Below are 21,173 nucleotides of genomic sequence, written 5' to 3'. Positions count from 1 at the left end.
GGGGACGACGGGGAGAGCATCTTCGCCTGCGGTGGCTCCGGTGGCACCAGTGGTGGGGGGGAGAAGTCCACGGGTGCTTCTGCCATCGCGGCAGACGTGGTTTCGGAGAAGGTGGGTGAGAAAAGTGCGGATCAGGTGCGGTTGGCTGATGCGGCGAGGAGCGAGGTCTACGTCTGCTTCGAGGGACCGTTAGGGGCGCATCTGAAGCCGGAAGTGAAAGAAAAAATTTGGAAGGGTAAGTACGTCCAGATTTTCACCCTGCTACCGCTGGAGAAATTCAACCTGGATAGGTTGAAGCCCGAGGAGCGGAAGAAGGAAGACGAGGAGAAGCGGAGGTACCGGTTGATTCCCAGGACCTTCGCTAACTGGCTCCAGGCGTTTGCCATTTTGGCAAGTGTGGTGGGTGAGAAGGCGCCGGAACATTGCTCGGCATTGTTCATGTATCTGGAAGCCATTAGTGAAGCACACCGGACGTATGGCGGCACTGCGTGGCTCCAGTATGATGAACAGTTCAGGCAGCGGATGGCAGTCCGACCTTCGCTTCACTGGGACCACAAGGACATTAGCTTGTGGATGAAGCTGATGACGGCGGCGAGGGCTCCTAATCAGTTTTTTCAGCCGAGGTCGGAGGTTCTGCCACCTCAGGACAACCGGGCGAAAAGCGATGGGGTTATTGTTGGCAGTTTAACGAGGGATCTTGCAAATTCGGGTCGAACTGCCGTTTCAAGCACTTGTGTTCGGGCTGCGGGGGGTCCCATGCCGTTGCAAAATGTTTCAAAAAGAAAAGGGCGCCCCGGAGATTTTGTCAACAAAAGGGACGACTCTGGTTTGGGTGGAACGGATGCTGCCTTTCCTCAATAGATACCCTGACAGGGCAGGGGCACAATTGCTGGAGGCGGGGTTTACTTCGGGTTTTCGGATTCCTTGCTCATTGACGTCGGTGCCCCCATTGGCAAACAATTTAAAATCGGCTCTGCAGCATGCGTCGGTGGTGACGGAGAAGTTGGGTAAAGAAGTCACGTTGGGCCGCATGGCCGGCCCGTTTCAGGAGGCACCTATCACAAATCTGGTGGTTTCTCCGCTGGGGGTGGTTCCTAAAAAGGAGCCGAACAAGTTTCGGTTGATCCATCACCTATCATTTCCGAAAGGGGGATCGGTGAATGATGCCATCGCGCCGGAGTACTGTGTGGTTACGTACACTTCCTTTGACGCGGCGGTGTCGTGGGTTCGGCGGTATGGCCACGGGACGCTCAGGGCAAAGTCAGACGTCGAATCGGCGTTCCGGCTTTTACCGGTTCACCCGGATAGTTTTTGGCTTTTGGGGTGCCGTTGGGAGGGGGCGTTTTACGTGGACCGTTGCCTACCCATGGGGTGTTCGATTTCTTGCGCCCTGTTCGAACAATTCAGTTCCTTTCTGAAGTGGGCTGTTAGGGATGCGTCAGGCATTAACTCGGTCGTCCATTACTTGGACAATTTTTTGTGTGTTGGCCCGGCGGGCTCTAACGTCTGCGCGGTCCTCTTAGGAACGCTGCAATACTTGGCGGAACGCTTTGGTGTTCCTTTGGCTCCGGGTAAGACTGAAGGGCCTAGGGCCTGCATCACGTTCTTGGGGATCGAGATCGATTCGGTCAAGATGAAATGCCGCCTGCCCTTGGACAAGTTAGAGTCGTTGCAGGAGGAAATTCGGGGGACCATAGGGGTCCGCAAGCTGCAGTTGCGGCAGTTACAATCCCTGTTAGGCAAGCTTAATTTTGCGTGTCGGATTATTCCGATGGGGGCGAATATTTTACCGCAGGTTGGCCGCGGCTACAGCTGGGGTTCGGGCCCCCACGCATTTTGTGACACTGAAGCGGGAACACAGGGAGGACCTGAGGGTGTGGCAGGAGTTCCTAGCGGCATACAACGGACGGGCAGTGTGGATGGCGGGTCCCATTAGTAATTGGGATCTGGAGTTTTTTACGGATGCTGCAGGGTCTTCCGGTTTTGGTGCCTATTTCAAGGGACATTGGTGCGCGGCACCGTGGCCCACGGAGTGGGCTGAGGCCGGGTTTCTGAAGAACCTGGTGCTGTTGGAATTGTTTCCCATTGTAGTGGCATTGGAAATTTGGGGGGAGTCGTTTCGGAACCTTAAGGTGCGCTTCAATTGCGATAACATGGGGGTGGTACAGGTGGTCAATCGGCTGACCGCGGCCTCCGGGCCGGTGGTTAGGCTTGTACGCCATTTGGTCTTACGCTGCTTGCAGTTGAATGCTTTCATCTATGCTGTGCACCTGCCGGGGGTTGATAACACGCTAGCTGACGCGCTGTCTCGTTTTCAGTGGGACAGGTTTCGGGGACTGGCACTAGAGGCAGAGCGTCACGGGATCAGCTGCCCGGCGTGGATGTGGCGCATAGCGTTGGACTCGCAACAAGGTGGATTGAGTTGTCCGTGAGTAGGACGACGTGGAATGCTTATTCGAGGGTGTGGTAGGAATGGTCTGACTGTTTGACAGCGATCGGCATGGCCCCGGGCGATGCGGGTATGGCTCAGGCTGTGTTCTACTTCCTTAGCATAGCTATGGAAAAGGGGGTTTCGGCGGCCTCGATTGACAGGAAGCTGGCGGGGTTGGCCTTTTTGTTTAAATGGGAGGGAGGTCGGGACTATACCAAAGAATTCTGGTTGCGTCAGGCGGTGAAGGGTTACCGGAAGGAGCATAGACGGAGGGACGGGCGGCATCCGGTTTCCTTTCAGGTGCTCCGCGGTCTGTGCGGGGTGTTAGAGACAGTATGTAGTTCCATATACGAACAGTTATTGTTTCGGGTGGCTTTTTCCTTAACCTTTTTTGGGGCTTTCCGGATTGGCGAGATGTTTTGCCTGGCCAGGGCACGACATGGGGGTTTGCAGTGGGGGAGGTTGAGCTGGGTCAAGGGGTGGTGAGGATTTGGTTACGCAGGTCCAAGACAGATCAGGAAGCGAGGGGGATGCTGGTGGAAGTGTGTTCGATTGCCGAGAGCACTATTTGTCCTGTGGGGGCGGTGAGGGCTTTCCTGCAAGTGAGGCCTCCGGGTCCGGGCCCCTTTTTCGTGCACAGAGATGGTTCCTTTTTGTCCACATTTCAATTCAGGGCTGTTTTTAAAAAATGTGTGATAGCAGCGGGCTTGGATCCAAAAAATTTTTCATCACACTCCTTCCGTATCGGGGCGGCTACAGAGGCGGCTAGGGCCGGGCTGAGTGCAGAGGCGGTTTGGAGAATTGGGAGGTGGGACTCCGAGAGGTTTAGGCTTTATGTTCGGCCAGAACTGTTAGCATGAGAATGTTGGGGGGTTTAGGTGGGGATATGTGTATGTTTTCTGGGGTGGAGTTATGGTTGTAGTGTATTGGTTTTGTTTGCAGGATATGATGTTGGCTTAGTATGGATTCTGGGCCACTCATACGTATTTTGGGGTTCGAAGAGAGCAGGCGTTCGGCCGAATGGGAGACAGCTTCGGATTCCTAGGAACGAGGCGCAGGTTCGCTGGATTGGGGTCCCCGGTATGAGGTGGAACAGGGTGTTGGGTGAGGTGCACAGATTTTCTCGCCTGGATCGTCCGCCTGATGTTCTACTTTTTCACGTGGGGGGTAATGACATGGGGGTCAGGTCCATGAGGGACCTCATCAGAGACATTAAATGTGATTTTCTTAGGCTTAAAGCCGCTTACCCGGGCATGGTCATGATATGGTCGGACATGGTTAGCAGGACGTCGTGGAGGTGGGCGTTGTCGGATAAAAAAGTGGATAGGGCCGGGGTTAAGATTAATAAGGAAGTGAGTAGGTTTTTTATCAGGAATGGGGGATTGGTGGTTCGGCATCGGGAACTGGAGTTTGAGACCTGGAGGTATTTGAGGAGTGATGGGGTTCATTTGAACGAGGTGGGGACGGATCTGTGGACTTTCGGTCTCCAGGAAGGGATTCAAAGGGGTTTGTGTGTGTGGCGGTGCTCGAAAGGGTAAGGCTTTACCACCTTTCGAGCTGTGGCAGTTTTTGGGGGTCAGTTGAGAAGGTCAAGTGGTGCAGGTGGAAAATAGGTGGTACCCATCCATGGTGATGGGGGTGGTTGGATTTGTACTTCACGGTTACATGGGGTTAACCGGGAAGAGTAAAAGGGGTAGGTCACTGCATTGGTTGGGTATAGCCTCCGAGACAGGGGTTTCCATCTGGAGGTCAAGAGGTTAAAGGTAATGTGCAGTGACCAGTAGGGTCTATTTATTCTATGACCCAGGATACAGTTTTACAGGAAAGTTGTTTACATGTTAATTATGGTTATTTATTGAAAGTTATATTTTGTTACATATATATATATTTTGGTATAATAAATCAAGGCCGGTCGGCCATTTACTCCAAACATAGTCTGGTCTGGTTTATGGGGGGGGGGGGGGGTGTTGGGTTTGGAGAGAGGTGGAAGTATTTTGGTAAGAGTGACATTGAGGTGAGGTGTCAGACAATACAGAGGTCAAGAACGTCCACGGAGCCGCAGCAGCAGGCTGTGGGCGTAGGGACGGCATGACAGCTGCTTTGAATGCACTGTCGCCGTTTTAAGGGGGGTAAGGAGAGTGACCACTTTAAGAAGACTGGAGTAGGCAGGCGGTGGGCGGAGCCTGCCGTTTTGCAGTCACGAGGTAGAGGAAGCCAGGGGCAGTCGGAGAGCGGAGGAGGAAGTGATTCCCACCCACCCTCCCTTTTTGTTTTTTTCAGGGATGTTCAGAGGGGTAGGATTAGGTGGGTTGGCAGTTTTTTGGGGTCAGTTGAGAAGGTAAAGTGGTGCAGGTGGAAAATAGGTGGTACCAATCCATGGTGATGGGGGTGGTTGGATTTGTACTTCACGGTTACATGGGGTTAACCGGGAAGAGTAAAAGGGGTAGGTCACTGCACTGGTTGGGTATAGCCTCCGAGACAGGGGTTTCCGTCTGGAGGTCAAGAGGTTAAAGGTAATGTGCAGTGACCAGTAGGGTCTATTTATTCTATGACCCAGGATACAGTTTCACAGGAAAGTTGTTTACATGTTAATTATGGTTATTTATTGAAAGTTATATTTTGTTACATATATATATATATTTTGGTTTAATAAATCAAGGCCGGTTTATGGGGGGGGGGGGGGGGGGTGTTGGGTTTGGAGAGAGGTGGAAGTATTTTGGTAAGAGTGACATTGAGGTGAGGTGTCAGACAATACAGAGGTCAAGTGGTAGATATTGTTTCAAGAATGGTGCCCAGTGTCTTAAGATACTATCAGCTCAAAAACACTCACGGTCTGATGTGTACAGCTAATGATTTATGAAACCAATGCTGTGTTTACCTGCTTGTTAATGTTATATTCTGTAATGTCTATCTTGAATATTTCAATAAAAACCATTAAAAAAAAAAAAAACACTCACAGTGGTTCAAAATCAAAAGCATACACATCCACTACTTAATGAACCTGTAATCTATTTTTCCTGAAATTATTTCTTACTGTGGTTTTCGGCCTCCTTGTAACGTCCTCTGCGAGCTCCCAAAGCTCTCCTATCCACTTTTGCTGTAAGAGGAAGACAGGACTTTAAGTTAAGAATACATACTTGAATAGAACTAGAGTTTAGTGTCACTTTAACTTTGTGACAAAACTCTATGGGCTTGTTCACACCAGCAGCACCTCCTTCGAAAATAGATCATTACTCAGATTACTTTTCTGAGGCAAGTCACAGAAATTTTTAATTTTAATCCCCTAAATACCACACCACTAGGGTTGCCACTTTTTCTTCAAGCCAAACCCAAACGCTTTAGCGGCTCACAGAAAATTGTTTTATTATTATACACTATATAGGATAACAGACCTGGGACACCTTTGGGTAGAATAGTAATGTGGCACGCATAGTGCCCCCTCAACCTCCACCACTATGCCTTGCCGCAACCGGGTGCACTGCAGGATGGTTGAACAGCATTCAAATTCAATTGAATGGGGAGTGTTTTGCCAGTGGTTGTGCTGGTTAGACGCAACATGAGGTATAATTCCTGCCATGGCTGCTACATATGTAGACGCTGGCCACTGCTTCTGCATCTAAAGGGGGAGGGGTTAGAGGGCATTATAAAGCATGGTTTAACAATGTGGTTTTACCGCCTCCCCCAAGCCACTAGTATGAACAAGGTGTAATACTGCTGTAGTGCAATGATGCATCCTTTGTAAGTAAAGTAAACCATTTAATTTCCTATAAATCAGCAAATATATTTAAAGCAGTATTAAACCCAAAAACAAACCTTTATTATATTGAAGCTTACCAATTCTTAGATGTGGTATCTGAGTTAGTTTTCTTTTTAAGCCTCTTTCCTTTATTTTCATATGGTGATCTAGCTAGTAAGTCTTTTGTCTTTCAAAAGAACAAGTGTGACGGACTGGGGTTTATATGGTCACAAAACAGACACCCCAAAGCAAAGTACATATTCATTTTTTTTTTATATTTCTAAACATCTCCCTTCTATTCTATTAATAACCAGTAGATGGCAGAGAAGGTACACAAACAGAGTCTATATAAGGCCACACACCATGTGACTGGAAATTAAACTACTTCCAGCCATAAAGTCAGTGGTCATATCTCATGCTGTTTGTGTGATTCTTTGCAGGTATGTACTCTAAATTGTTCCTAATCTGTATTAACCTGTGATAGAAAGATTCCTAAACATCTTGAGCAGATGCAGAAAAAGTCTCAGCAGATTTTATGCTATAGTTTTGCTGTAATTAGAAGTTTAGAACAGCATGTGTCAGAAACAAGTGAAAAGTGCATAAGAACATGAAAATACTGCATTAGTCAGAACAAATGTCTATGATAAACACTAAACCGTTCTAAATAGGTATATTTAAACCTGATTTATTGGAAATGGCATAGATTTATAGAAGCACATGTTTTCTGTTATTTAATATAGAAAAAACCTATTGTATGTAAAGCTTATGTATTGCATCATACAGACATGCAATGTGCACCATCTAGTGGTTGAAAAAGAGTACTACCATGAAAATATTTGTATTAAAGCAATGCATTGCTAGTATGATTATTGCACACTTAAAGTGTACCAGAGAGATAAAGATAATTATCTATAACACTGAATAACAGGGATATATATGTTATTAAATTTAGTAATGTTCATTGTTGTAACTACGTTTTAGAATACTTTAGTTAAAATCGGTATTATATATATTGTTAATGGTTATAAACATGTGACTATAAAAATGTAAAAGATGTATTGTTATGTAAAAATTAAACTACTTCCAGCCATAAAGTCAGTGGTCATATCTCATGCTGTTTGTGTGATTCTTTGCAGTCCACGCCAAGCTGATCACCTTATCTCATCGCGTCTACAATCATCGGCTCTCTTAATTCACATTTTGAGGCCGGTAACATTTTGGGGGCTCGTGTGCCGGGATTCGTTGTGTTACCAGTGAGAAGGAAGCGCGAGACAAGCGTGAGCCTGCTACAGAGCTACAAGGAGAGTCGTGAGTGTCGTCTGCCTCGTGAGTGCAAGTCTTCAGATTGCAACAGGGATGGTGTCTCCTCGTCGTGCGCTGATGTGGGATATCCAGAAACAAATTCATCTGCTTAATGAAGAACAGCTGCATAGCCTCGCTATTACGCTGGAAGATGAAAGAGACGTGGACGTTCCATCAGTGACTGGTACCAACGAAATGGAACTTGTTGAATTTATTAAAGGCTACTTGAGAAGTGATCAGCTGGAAAAGTTGGAAGATCAAGGTATGTCTTACCTACTCATTATCCAAGACAAGATCAATGAACTAAAACTTAACAAGGAAAGTACACCAACTGTGGACATTGCAACCGCTGCAAAACAAATAAGTAGTGGGACTGCAAGGACTGAACAGGTATCGGAGGTGGTGAGATTAACTGATGTTGTTGCTTTATTGCCACGTAGAAAATTTAAAATGCATGGTGGTGTAATTTCAGATCATGGTTCGGACATGAGTTACAGTAGCGTGTACAGACAAATTGACGAGGGTCTAACAGAAAAATTCCCTGAATCTGAAATTATACGCACAGTGTTGAGAATAATCAAACCTGGTAATTTTAAAGATATGTTGACTGACAAAGATGATCTTACTGTTGCTGAACTGAAAAGGTTTTTGAAGTCACATATGAGAGAACGAAGTGGTAATGAGTTATTTCAGGACCTTAGCAATGCTACCCAGAAAGAAAGAGAAACAGCACAACAATTTGTTTACAGGCTAGTGGGGTTAAAACAAAAAGTTCTGTCTACATCACAACATGATAGGCGAGAGCTTAGCTATGACAAAAAACTGGTGCAAGGCATATTCCTTCATACACTGTATCAGGGACTAAATGAGAAAAATTCTAAAGTTAGACGAGATATCAAGCCTTACGTGTCTGATTTGACAGTAACGGATGATTTTATCATAGAGCAGGTCACCAGATCAGTTGATGAGGAAACAGAAAGGCAGAGACGCTTAAACAGTGCACCTAAACATAAACCTCTTACTGTTCATTCATCCCAGACACCAGGGAATAGCGAAAAAGACACCTTCCAAAAGGGAGTTGAGGGAGATGTTAGAGCAAATCACACTGCTTTAATGGAACTAACAACACAGGTCTCTGCTCTCACAAAGAACCTGGAAAAGATGATGAAGCTAACTCCTATTGTTGGAAACCAAATGACTAAGCCACTAACCAATGTTCAAGTTCCAGATACAACTCACTGCAAGCCCAGGTGTGATGATTGCATTAAACGAGAGAGTCAGAACTGCTACCATTGTTTCTACTGTGGTTGGACAGGACACAGAGCGGTTGATTGCTTGAAGAAAAGAAGGCAGTCGGGAAACGACAGACGGTCACTGGGAAAGGGACAACCAGTGACCACTTCAAATGATCTGTCCCATGCTAGGGTAAACAGGGTATTCATCCACCGGTCAACTAGAACACTCTCAAAAGAGAATGGATTCTCCAAACACGTAGCACAATTAATTGGAGGAAAATGCCTACTGTCATGTCGGATGAATGGTGTTCCGGTTGACATGTTGATGGATACAAGAGCTCAGGTCAGCATTGTCGGGAAGGCATGGTTAGAAAAGTTTCTACCCAGCGTCTCCATTAGGCACATACAAGATTTACTTTGTGATGACAACTTATCCATTACAGCTGCAAATGGTTCTCTCATTCCATTCATCGGATGGATTGAAGTCTGCCTGGAATTCAAAAGTAGTGGACATGGAAACTCAGCCATTTATGTGCCAATGCTGGTGAGTGACTGCTGTAATGACAATCCAATTCTTGGGTTTAATGTTATCGAAGAATTGATCAGAGAAAACCGTGACCGACCAAACAGCACCCAAAACCTGACTATCTTGCTGAGTGAAGCTATGAAAGTAAGACAGAGTGTAGCGAATAACATTGTCAATGCTGTCAGTCAAGCAACTGACCCAGGAGAAATATTCGATAGTCGTATGGTCAAAGTGGGGAAGAAGGGACTCCAGATTAAAGGAGGCGAGCTCTGTGAAGTCAAATGCAGAATTAGAGCGTGGCCGAAAGGAGGAATCATGCCATTTGAACCACTTCCCGAATATCCAGTTGAGGAAGGACTTGAACTATTTCCTTCAGTGGTAGATGTGCCAAATGGGTTCTCTAAACTGGTGAAGATACCTATACTGAACCGTGCTCAACATGACATCTACCTTCCACCCAGAACAGTATTGGGTACCATTTCTCCAGCAGCTGAGATTCTACCATTGTCTCCAAACAAAGACGATGGAAAGGGAATTGACCAGAAGAAAAGGGTGTTTCATGTAAACCAGTTGAATCAAGTGGACACTGGAAATCAGCTACCCACTAACAAATCTGTTAAGTGGCACCCACCTGTCAATTTGGAAGATCTCTCAGAAGAAGAACAGGAGATAGCGAGACAAATGTTATATGATGAATCAGATGTCTTTGCTCGAGATAAGGGAGACATAGGATGCATCCCTAACCTGAAACTGAGGATAAATCTGAAAGATGAAACTCCTGTCCAGAAATGCTACAATTCGATACCGAAACCCCTATACAAAGAAGTGAAAGAATATATCCAAAACCTTCTTGACCGAGGTTGGGAAACAAAATCTTCTTCCGCATACTCATCACCAGTTGTTTGTGTTCAAAAGAAGGACAGTAGCCTACGACTATGTGTTGACTTTAGGGAGTTAAACCGAAAGACTATCCCAGATAGACATCCATTACCCAGAATACAAGATCTGCTGGATAGCTTAGGAGGATTTACGTGGTTCTCAATCCTGGGCCAGGGTAGTGCGTATCATCAAGGCTTTGTGCATGAAGACTCCAGACATCTGACGGCTTTCAGCACCCCCTGGGGACTCCTGGAGTGGAACCGTATTCCATTTGGATTAATGAATGCCCCAGCAGCTTTTCAGAGATGCATGGAGAATGTATTAGAGGGCATCAGAGACAAATGTTGTTCTCCATACTTGGATGACGTACTTTGCTACTCCAAAACTTTTCAGGAGCGTGTCAATGATATTAGGCAAGTGCTTAGTCGAATACGTGAGCATGGTATCAAACTTAGACCGAAGAAGTGTGAACTCTTTAAACGACAGATTCGATACCTTGGACGAATGGTGTCAGAAGAAGGCATAAAAATAGACCCAAAAGATCTTGAAGCGGTATTACATTTGAAAAGGAAAGAACCAAAAACAGTGGGAGGAGTCAGATCGTTGTTAGGATTCCTGAGCTACTACAGGTCCTTCATTCAAGATTTCTCTCGACTTGCTAAACCACTGTATGAACTTTTGCAGAACACTGAGAAAGAATCTGCTACAGCCATCCCCAAAAACAATCGGAGGGAATCTACAAAGAAAAACGGGAACAAAGCACAAGTGCCATCTAAAACACCGATTCAATGGACACCCAAACATCAAGCTGTAGTATCCAGACTGGTGGACATGCTAACCAATCCACCAATTCTAGCATACCCTGATTTTGACTTACCCTTCGTCTTACAGACTGATGCTTCCAATGAAGGCCTAGGTGCTGTACTATACCAACGACAAGGAGAAAAACTTAGTGTTATTGGGTTTGGCTCCAGAACATTGACTCCAGCAGAGCGCAATTACCATCTTCACTCTGGTAAACTTGAGTTTTTAGCTCTCAAGTGGGCAGTCTGTGACAAATTCAGAGATTACTTGTACTACACTCCAACATTCACCGTTTACACAGACAACAACCCATTGACATATGTATTAAGTACTGCCAGACTGAATGCTGTGGGTCATCGCTGGGTTGGCGAGTTGGCTGATTTCCACTTCGATATCAAGTACAGGCCAGGTAAACAGAATGCAGACGCAGATACACTGTCACGATTTCCGGTGGAACTCACGAAGAATCTGAGTGAGTACACAGAGCTTGTACCATCTGAGGTTGTGTCAGCTATGTGGCAAGGGAGCAATGCTGTTGACGAAGAAGAGGCATTATGGGTGGCTTCATTGACTCTTCACTCAGAAAGTGATGTGGCCGAAGAATTGCTGAAAGGACAGACAATCTGCCCAATGACTCAGGAGAATATCAGAGCATTACAACAAGACGATACCAACATTAGAGAAGTGGTCTGGCTTAAGGAGAACGACTGGATTCCAAACCACAAAGAAAAGGAGAGTATGACCAGCAAAACCAGACGTTTGATACATGAATGGAATAAACTCAGAGTCGATGAAGGAATCCTCTACCGACACTCTGGAACCCGAAAACAGCTAGTTCTACCAGAAAAGTTAAAACCATTGGTCTTAAGAAATCTTCATGATGACATGGGTCACATTGGTACTGACAAGGTAACCCACCTAGCAAGTGAACGATTTTACTGGCCATTTATGCAAAAAGACATTGATGAATATGTGCTGAAGAAGTGCAGCTGCATCAAACAAAAGCGTCCAAATATCACCGAAAGAGCACCTATGGGTTCGAATTACTACCAGTTCACCTTTGGAGTTAGTATCCATTGATTATCTTCACTTGGAGAAAAGCAAAGGAGGATATGAGTATATACTTGTAATAGTTGACCATTTCACACGCTTTGCACAAGCGTATCCAACTAAGAACAAATCTGGAAAAACGGCGGCAGAAAAGATCTTTCAAGATTTCATACCACGGAGAGTGCGCATGCGCGGCGCCCTGTGATGGCCGCCTGAACACAGGGCTCCGCAACGTCCCGGCCTCATCGCTCTCTTAGCGGCTGAACACCGCCGTAAATCCGAGCGAAAAGGATAACGAAGGTATCCAACATCGTAGGGGCTCGAACGGATGCCAAAAGGAAAGGCGAGGAGAGGGCTGAACACCCGTCTCGCTAGCCTCCCCGGAGCGGACGGCTCACCTAAGATGGCGGCGGAGCGATCGCTTCACGAGGCCCTCGCAGACACGAGGGGATTGTCGCCCTGGCGGGACAGACTCCAAGACGAGGTATGTGGAGGGGATCTCACCCTTCCCATCAAGGGAGGTCCACAATCCCCTGCATCCACCATATCGCTGATTCAGCAGACTTTGGAAGACATCCATTGCTTATCTCCTGAGGGAGCCCACAGACCACAACTTGCAGAGGCCTTCACGGAAGCAGCACAGCTAATCCCTTACTCACCCCAGTCCCCTCAGTCTCAGGATATGTCCTCTATGTTCTCCAAATTTGCAGAGCTGCTTGATAAGGGGCTAGCGCAGACAGCGTCTAGAATTACTTCTGACATAAAATCTGATCTCCATATGCTGGGCTCCCGCATTGAAAGTATTGAAAATAAAATGGATGCCACGATCGATCGAGTGAACCAGAATTCCGATCGTTTTCAGGAACTACACGAACAACTTGAGGGGGCTTACGCCAAAATCAACGATTTGGAAAATAGATCCCGCAGACTTAATTTCCGCATCAGGGGGCTCCCTGACTCGGTAACAGATGTACATGACGCTGTCCATTCACTCATAAAATCCCTCATTCCTGATATCAGATCTCACAGATTGGAATTGGATCGCGCTCACAGAGCCCTGGGTCGCCCCCGCCAAGATGGACTCCCACGCGATATAGTGGTTAAGCCGCACTACTATAGTGTTAAAGAAGAGGTGATGAAGAAAGCCCGGTTATCGCCCCAGCTTCAAATTATGGGTCACCCAATTCAACTATACGCTGATATTTCTCCCTTCACCATCCAAAAAAGGCGATCCCTGAAACCTTTATTGACGATCCTGTCTCAGAAGAACATTAAGTACTGGTGGCTATTCCCGTTCGGCTTAAAATTTGACTTTAATGGTAAACCTTTCCGCTTCAACTTACTCCATGAAGGAGAACTACTGCTCCGCAAGCTCGGCCTTATCCCATCGGATCCACCATCCCCCATGCAGACCACTTCCTCTGGGATGGCCAAACGCCCTCCGCCTTCCAGCCCTCTTACTTCACTCTGGATCTCCCCCAAACACAAGAAAGCTAAAGACGGACTTCCTCCATGATGATGACGTAGTCCTATGTTGGGTTCCGAAAATTTATTTTTCTGTGGGACTCCTTTTCCTTCTATTTTGGAGCCCGAACCTTACCAGGTTCTATTGTTTCAAAACTTTTGGTTAATTGCATTCACTCATTTTGCCCCCATTCCATTACTTGTGATGTGTGCAAGTTATATATCACATCCATTAGCTATGTCTTGTTTTAGGTGTTCAGTTTTATCTGTGGAATTTTCATATATCTTGCCTTTAGGTGAGAGCAGGGGGGGCCGGGACGTTCTCCCTGAGAACTCTTTCCTTTCTGGGTGGGACAGTTCCTGAGGGGTCTGTGTCATCCAGTCTGGACGTCTCCTCCGTTGTGAGGATAGAAATGTTGGTTTCCTTCGGTGGGCGGAATTGCTATTATCCCCCACCTGGGAAACTTATGTCTTTTTTGTTTTTTTCTTTTCTCTATTTCATTTTCTTCTTTCTCTTCTTTTCTCTCCCTAATATAGCTTATGAAGCGGTCTCTCTTTCCCTAGCGTCTCATCTGGATGTTTGGGAGTCTCTCTTGGATCCTCGATGTATACAACTGGTCACCAGCGAGAGGGTAGGTCACAAGGGTATCCCTGCCTTCTGTTCCTTTCTGCTCCATGGCTGACATCCCACACCACAAACCTGTACTGTGCCTAGCATCCCATAATGTGCAAGGCCTGAATTCCCCCATCAAACGTAAGAAAATTTTCCAACATTGTCACTCCCAAAAAATTGACATCCTCTTTTTACAAGAAACACATTTCCCAAAATCGTATCAACCCTCTTTCATCCACGCAAAATTCCCCAAGTTTTATTTAGCCAATTCTGACAACAAGACCAAGGGGGTTGGTCTGTTTTTTTCGGGCAGAGTTAAATTTTCTTTGGTTTCTGAATGGAAGGACCCGGGCGGCAGATTTATTCTTCTTAAAATTATTATTGAAGAACAAATTTACTCTCTTATCTCATACTATGCTCCCAAAAAGGGGCAGGCACAGTTTTTCCAATCCATGCTTAACACCTTGTCTACACTGACGGAAGGAATAGTCATTTATGGGGGTGATTCTAATTTAGCCTTCGACTCTGGGGTAGACAAAACACGCCCTCCCGGAAGGGACAGGGTTCGTCCGACTAAGCAGAGCCTAAAGGTAGCCAGACAATTATACCACTATGGTCTGATCGATGCCTGGAGGGAACTTAATCCCAGGGTTCGGGATTATACTCATTATTCTAGTCCTCACCAAACCTTTGCAAGAATTGATCACTTCTTTATCCTCCAACAACATATCCCATTAGTGCGTCGGTCCTCCATTAGGGACTCTGCTTACTCGGACCATTCCATGGTCCTGCTTTCCATTCAGGGGGGTTCGACCCCCCCATCCGAGTTTCATTGGCGTTTAAATGCCTCCATTCTCAGCAATCCTGTACATGTCACGGAAATAGCACAACATATACAAGATTACTTCCTCCGCAACGATGTGGAAGACATTTCCCCGTCAACGCTATGGGCAGCTCATAAGGCCACCATAAGAGGCGTCCTTATCCAAATTTCTACCAGATTACGCAAGGCTCGTAAGTTAGAAATACTCAAACTGGAAAGGGAATTTTCTTCCCTGAGTAAAAGTCATAAAGCTAATCCCACACAACTCTCTGCAGACAAACTGGACGTAGCCCGTAATGCATTAAACCTTGCTCTTAGAGCGGTAGCAGAAAAAGAACTCAGATGGGAGGGAGGACGCCATTATCAACATACTAATAGTTTTGGTACCCGACTCGCTAGACGTCTTACCCCTAAAACCAAATTATTTTCACTCCCAAAAATCTGAATGGCTGATGGTTCACTATCCCAGAATCCCCCTAAAATTTTAGATGCATTTCACGATTTTTATCTCTCCCTCTACGGTAATACAGATAGTTGCACATGTTCCGACGCCATTCATTCATTTTTACAATCGATTCAGATCCCCACACTGAAGGATCACCATAGGGACGATTTAGAGGCCCCTATTTCTGCAGAGGAAATAGAAGGGGTAATTAAGGACCTTAAGTCAAATTCGGCACCAGGACCCGACGGATTCTCTGTGCCTTATTATAAGCACTTCTCGCAAACTCTAGCCCCGTATCTTGCTCGGTTTTTTAATCACCTTAGATCTGGCTCTCCTCTGGATAAGGCCCTTAATTCAGCTTTTGTTACGGTTATCCCAAAACCTGGTAAAGACCCTAGTAGTGTGTCTAATTATAGACCCATATCTTTGATCAACAACGATCTTAAAATCTTAACTAAACTCTTGGCTAATCGTCTTTCTAAGTTCATTAACCAATACGTGCATGCTGACCAAGTGGGTTTTATCCCGGGAAGACAAGGCCCGGATCAAATTAGGAGGGCAATAGACATAATCTCACTGTTGCAGTCCCAGTGGGACGGGGGTCCCCCTCAACAGGGATGCCTCCTCTCATTAGATCTAATGAAGGCGTTTGACTCGGTGTCCTGGTCATTCCTGTTCCCCACTCTTGAAAGGTGGGGATTTGGACAATCCTTCATGAACATCATTCACGCTCTTTATTCGACCCCAGAAGCTCGAATAAAGATGCAGGGTTATTTCTCGAGCCCCTTCTCTATACGTAGGGGCACAAGGCAGGGCTGCCCCTTGTCTCCATTGATTTTCGCCATGGTCATTGAAACACTTGCTATATCAATTAGAGCGAACCCTGACATTAAGGGTATTAGATGTGGACCGAAAATTCACAAGTGTGCTCTATTTGCTGATGATGTTTTGCTTTTCATCTCCTCACCGACTACCTCGCTCCCAGTAATTTGCAAACTCCTTAATGATTTTGGCGATATCTCTGGGTTAAGGGTCAATTATACCAAGTCTTTAGTGCTTAATATCAACCTTCCACCCACATTGGTCTCCCAACTTAAACATAACTTCCGTTTCGAATGGTCAGATTCAAACATTCCTTATCTAGGGATTCACCTTACCGCTTCAATTGACAAACTGTACTCAACTAATTTCCCCCCGACATTCCGCAAACTGGAGAAAGATCTGGCCTTCTGGGATACCCTTAAGTTATCCTGGTTGGGCAGGATAAACTCGGTCAAAATGACACTCCTCCCACGAATACTGTATCTCTTCAGGTCATTACCCATCCCTGTCCCGAAGGACCGCATAAGTAGTTTCCAGTCCAGGATCCTAAAATTTATTTGGGGTTCCAAGGGTCACAGAATCTCTAAAGACACGCTTTTTTCGTCATAGAAATCAAGGGGGTCTGGGGGTCCCGAACATCCTTTCGTATTATCAGGCAGCGCAAATTTCCCAATTGTCTACTCTCTACTTTAAAACATCCCAGCCAGATTGGGTTCATATGGAGAGGCAGGCGGTCCCTAACTACACCCTGGATTATCTCCTATGGTGCGTTCCGAAGTCCAGACCAGCAGTTATGGCGCCTACTCTCTCCCATTCCATCGCCCTTTGGGACTCGTTGAAAAATAATCAATTTCTTATTTCACATTGGAAACCGCTCTCCCACATGTTCAGGAATCCCCTCTTCCTTCCTGGGCAGGATATTAAGGCCTTCCGTTGGTGGCTAGATAAAGGATTGTATAGGATTGGCCACTTTCTATCGCCCTCTGGTCCTTTCTCTTTGAAACACTATATTAAAAAGCATCACCTGCCAGATACTGAAATATTCCGCTTTAATCAAATTAACCATTTTCTACAGTCTTTAAGGCATCCTACTGACCCCCCTCTTTGCATCACTGAATACGAACTTTGGTGTGGTCAAGCCATGGAGCAGAAGGGAGGGATATCTGTGATCTATCGCGCTCTTACAAGGGTGGAAACTAAAACACTGTTTATGCGAGAATGGGAAACAGATCTACAACAACAATGGTCCTTAGAGGAGTGGCATAAGGCGTCTCTCAAGGCTTTCAAAGGCTTTCTAAATGCAACTCTCATAGAAGCTAACTTAAAGATTCTTATGAGATGGTACATGGTACCTCTGAGATTAGCAAAAATTTATCCGAATGCCTCTCCCCTTTGTTTCCGTGATTGTGGCCATATAGGGTCTATGTTACACATATGGTGGGATTGTCCGAAAATTAGGTCTTTATGGAATAAGGTTTTCCACATTATTCGGAAGATCACTACCTCCCCCATTCATAAAACACCTCAAATAGCTTTACTCAACTTTCCTTTACAAGGAATCCCGAAATTTACGCAACAACTCATTAGATTTATCCTGGTGGGAACTAAACTCACTATAGCCAGGGCCTGGAAAACACCAACGGTCTCCCTAAGAATGGTTAAAAGGAAAATTTCTTGGATCATGGTTCAGGAAAAAACTGTAAGCATTTTCCTTGATAAGCTAGACAAACATACAGCGATATGGGATCCGTGGATCAATTATACCTCTAAATGTTTACCTTGTTCAGGGACTCCAGTTTGTTAAGGGGCAAGAGAGGCCCGCTTCCATCTTAGCTATCTTTTCTATATTTCCTTTTCTTTTTCTTTTCTTTCCTTCTTTTCTTTTTCTCATCTTTCTCTGATTTAGTGCTTCTTATCTAGTTTATTTTGGGTACACCGGGAGGCTTAAACCCCCATTAAGATCATAAACCTCTATACTCAGTTCTGTTTGCTGAAGTGTTTTTTTTTTTTTTTTTTCATTTTTTTTTTTTTCTTGTTTTCTTTTTTAAGAAGATGTATCCTAAGAAGATGTAGCATAGGTCCCAGTTAGTGGGCTAGGCTGGGTCTTAGGGGCTCTGGCACAGCAAGATCCCTTTTGGGGTGCTAGGCCCAAGAGGCTCAACCTCACAGTCAATAGACGGGTTCCTCGGAACCATAGGTCGTACATCTATGGAGAGGCTTTTTCGTTGGTTATTCTTAACTAAAAATCTACATGTTATCCACCAGATAGCTTAAACTGTTTGTTCAAGCTCAATATTTCTCTGGGTTCATGTTCTGACTAAGCGGTACTCTAATATACTATGTAATACTATTGTGTAAGGTGCACAGTGTTTTTTTTTTTATTGTCTTTATGTTTATTCTTTCAATAAAAATCTATTGAAAAAAAAAAAAAAGATTTCATACCACGTTTTGGCTATCTAGAGAAACTCCACCATGACCAAGGAAGAGAATTTGAAAACAACTTATTTCAGACATTGCAACGATTGGCAGGGATTTCTCATTCAAGAACTACTCCATACCATCCACAGGGTAACCCAGTGGAGAGACTGAACCGTACTTTGTTACAGATGCTTCGCACCTTAGAGGAAGAGAAAAAGTCAGATTGGAAAGAACATCTTCCACATATGGTTCATGCATACAATTGCACCAGGCATGAAGCCACAGGATACTCGCCATTCTTTCTATTGTATGGAAGATCTCCTCGTTTGCCAATTGACCTAATGCTCAACCTAAATTTGGAAAAGGAATCAGAAAGTCAACCAATATTTACTCAGAAATGGGCATCTAGAATGCAAGAAGCTTACAAAATCGCATCCGAGAATAGCAAAAAATCATCTGCTAAAGGGAAGAAGTACTATGACAAACAGATGAAAGGAGCACCTCTTCAACCGGGTGATCGGGTCTTAGTACGAAATCTCTCTGAAAGAGGAGGACCTGGTAAACTTCGTTCATACTGGGAAGAATCAGTACACAAAGTGGTAGAAAGAATGAAAGATGGGCCTGTGTACAAAATTCAGCCTGAAAGTGGTAAAAAGACTATTCGAGTACTGCACAGAAATCTTTTACTACCAGTAAATGACCTACCAATTGAAGGACACATTCCAAGAGTACCGATGAAACAAAGACAATCAAGTAACAGAAAGGATACCAGAATGGATGTGGACCAGGAGGAGGAATGTTCAGATGAAGAAAGATGGTATTATCCTTATATACCAGAGACTACAGAAAGTCATGATTATGTTGTGTCTCAACCAAACTCTCAAAACGTACAGAAAATCCCATTAAGAGTTTCTGCTGAGGAGTTCTATCCTACAACTACCACACCCAATCTTGAACAAGAACAAAATGATGGAACAGTAGTTGGCGACCAAATCTGGGCTACAGACATGGTGGGACTAGACACTGCAGAATTACCCTCAGTAAGTCCAGACTTACCTGTGAACCAAGATATGCAAATGGAAAATGATGTTGATGGAGAAGACTCAACTCCTGTCAGAAGATCTACCAGACAAGTTAAGCCTAAAGAGATCTTTACATATGACACACTAGGTCAGCCAAGATACAGACCAAGTCAGGTTCACACCATACAAACTCCTACAATGCTAGCTACTCCCATGACATGCCAGGTAGTTAACGTAGCTCCTTGGTGGCAACAAGTACCTATTTGGGTTACTTAAATCACTAAATAGTGTTCAGATACCAATTGAGTTTAATGTCGGGAGCCATTAACTGAAGGAGGGGAGAGTGTGACGGACTGGGGTTTAAATGGTCACAAAACAGACACCCCAAAGCAAAGTACATATTCATTTTTTTTTTATATATTTCTAAACATCTCCCTTCTATTCTATTAATAACCAGTAGATGGCAGAGAAGGTACACAAACAGAGTCTATATAAGGCCACACACCATGTGACTGGAAATTAAACTACTTCCAGCCATAAAGTCAGTGGTCATATCTCATGCTGTTTGTGTGATTCTTTGCAGGTATGTACTCTAAATTGTTCCTAATCTGTATTAACCTGTGATAGAAAGATTCCTAAACATCTTGAGCAGATGCAGAAAAAGTCTCAGCAGATTTTATGCTATAGTTTTTCTGTAATTAGAAGTTTAGAACAGCATGTGTCAGAAACAAGTGAAAAGTGCATAAGAACATGAAAATACTGCATTAGTCAGAACAAATGTCTATGATAAACACTAAACCGTTCTAAATAGGTATATTTAAACCTGATTTATTGGAAATGGCATAGATTTATAGAAGCACATGTTTTCTGTTATTTAATATAGAAAAAACCTATTGTATGTAAAGCTTATGTACTGCATCATACAGACATGCAATGTGCACCATCTAGTGGTTAAAAAAGAGTACTACCAGAGTGCGCATGCGCGCGGCGCCGCGATCGGACATGATCTGATCCAGCTCCGCATTCCTCCGGCGAATTTCAGCGAGATTTAGCGAGGGGGGACGCCCGGAACGCCGTCGGATCTTGACCCAGTCCCCCGCGAGCGGAGGATGCAGCGGAGAGTGACGGGGAACGGCTCCAGCAAGCGCAGACATCCCCAGCAGCCTCGTAAGCCCCGCACCTCACAGGCCTCACAACAATCCAAGATGGCGCCCGGGAGGAGAGACAAGCAGAACGGCAGCCCACAGCCCCCCCGCAGCGCCTGACACAGGCTGAGCTGCTGCGGGGAGAGGAGAACACAGTTAGTTCCAAGACTGACACCCAGCGACCCCAGGTAGCACGGGACCCCAGAGAGGCTGATGTTGACCCAACCTATGTTTATTCCCCTCCGGTTATGCAGGAGGGGGAGAGGGGGGGCGCAGCACGAGGAGGTGGACAGGGCTTGCTGACAACATTGCCCCGCTCTAGCCTTATCACCCAGGCTGAAGTCCACAGCGATCCCTTCTCATCCCAGTCCCAGGAAGACCTTTTTTCTACACAGAGGGGACACCCTCAATTGTCTCCCTTGTCAGACTCTCCTGAACACGCTATACTGTTCACGGGC

The sequence above is a fragment of the Lithobates pipiens genome, unplaced genomic scaffold, assembly GCF_037356315.1.
Source record: "Lithobates pipiens isolate NorthernLeopardFrog02 unplaced genomic scaffold, aLitPip1_a1.2 Scaffold_22, whole genome shotgun sequence".
Classification (NCBI taxonomy): domain Eukaryota; kingdom Metazoa; phylum Chordata; class Amphibia; order Anura; family Ranidae; genus Lithobates; species Lithobates pipiens.
The sequence above is the reverse complement of the archived record's forward strand: the minus strand, read 5'-3'. Positions refer to the sequence as shown.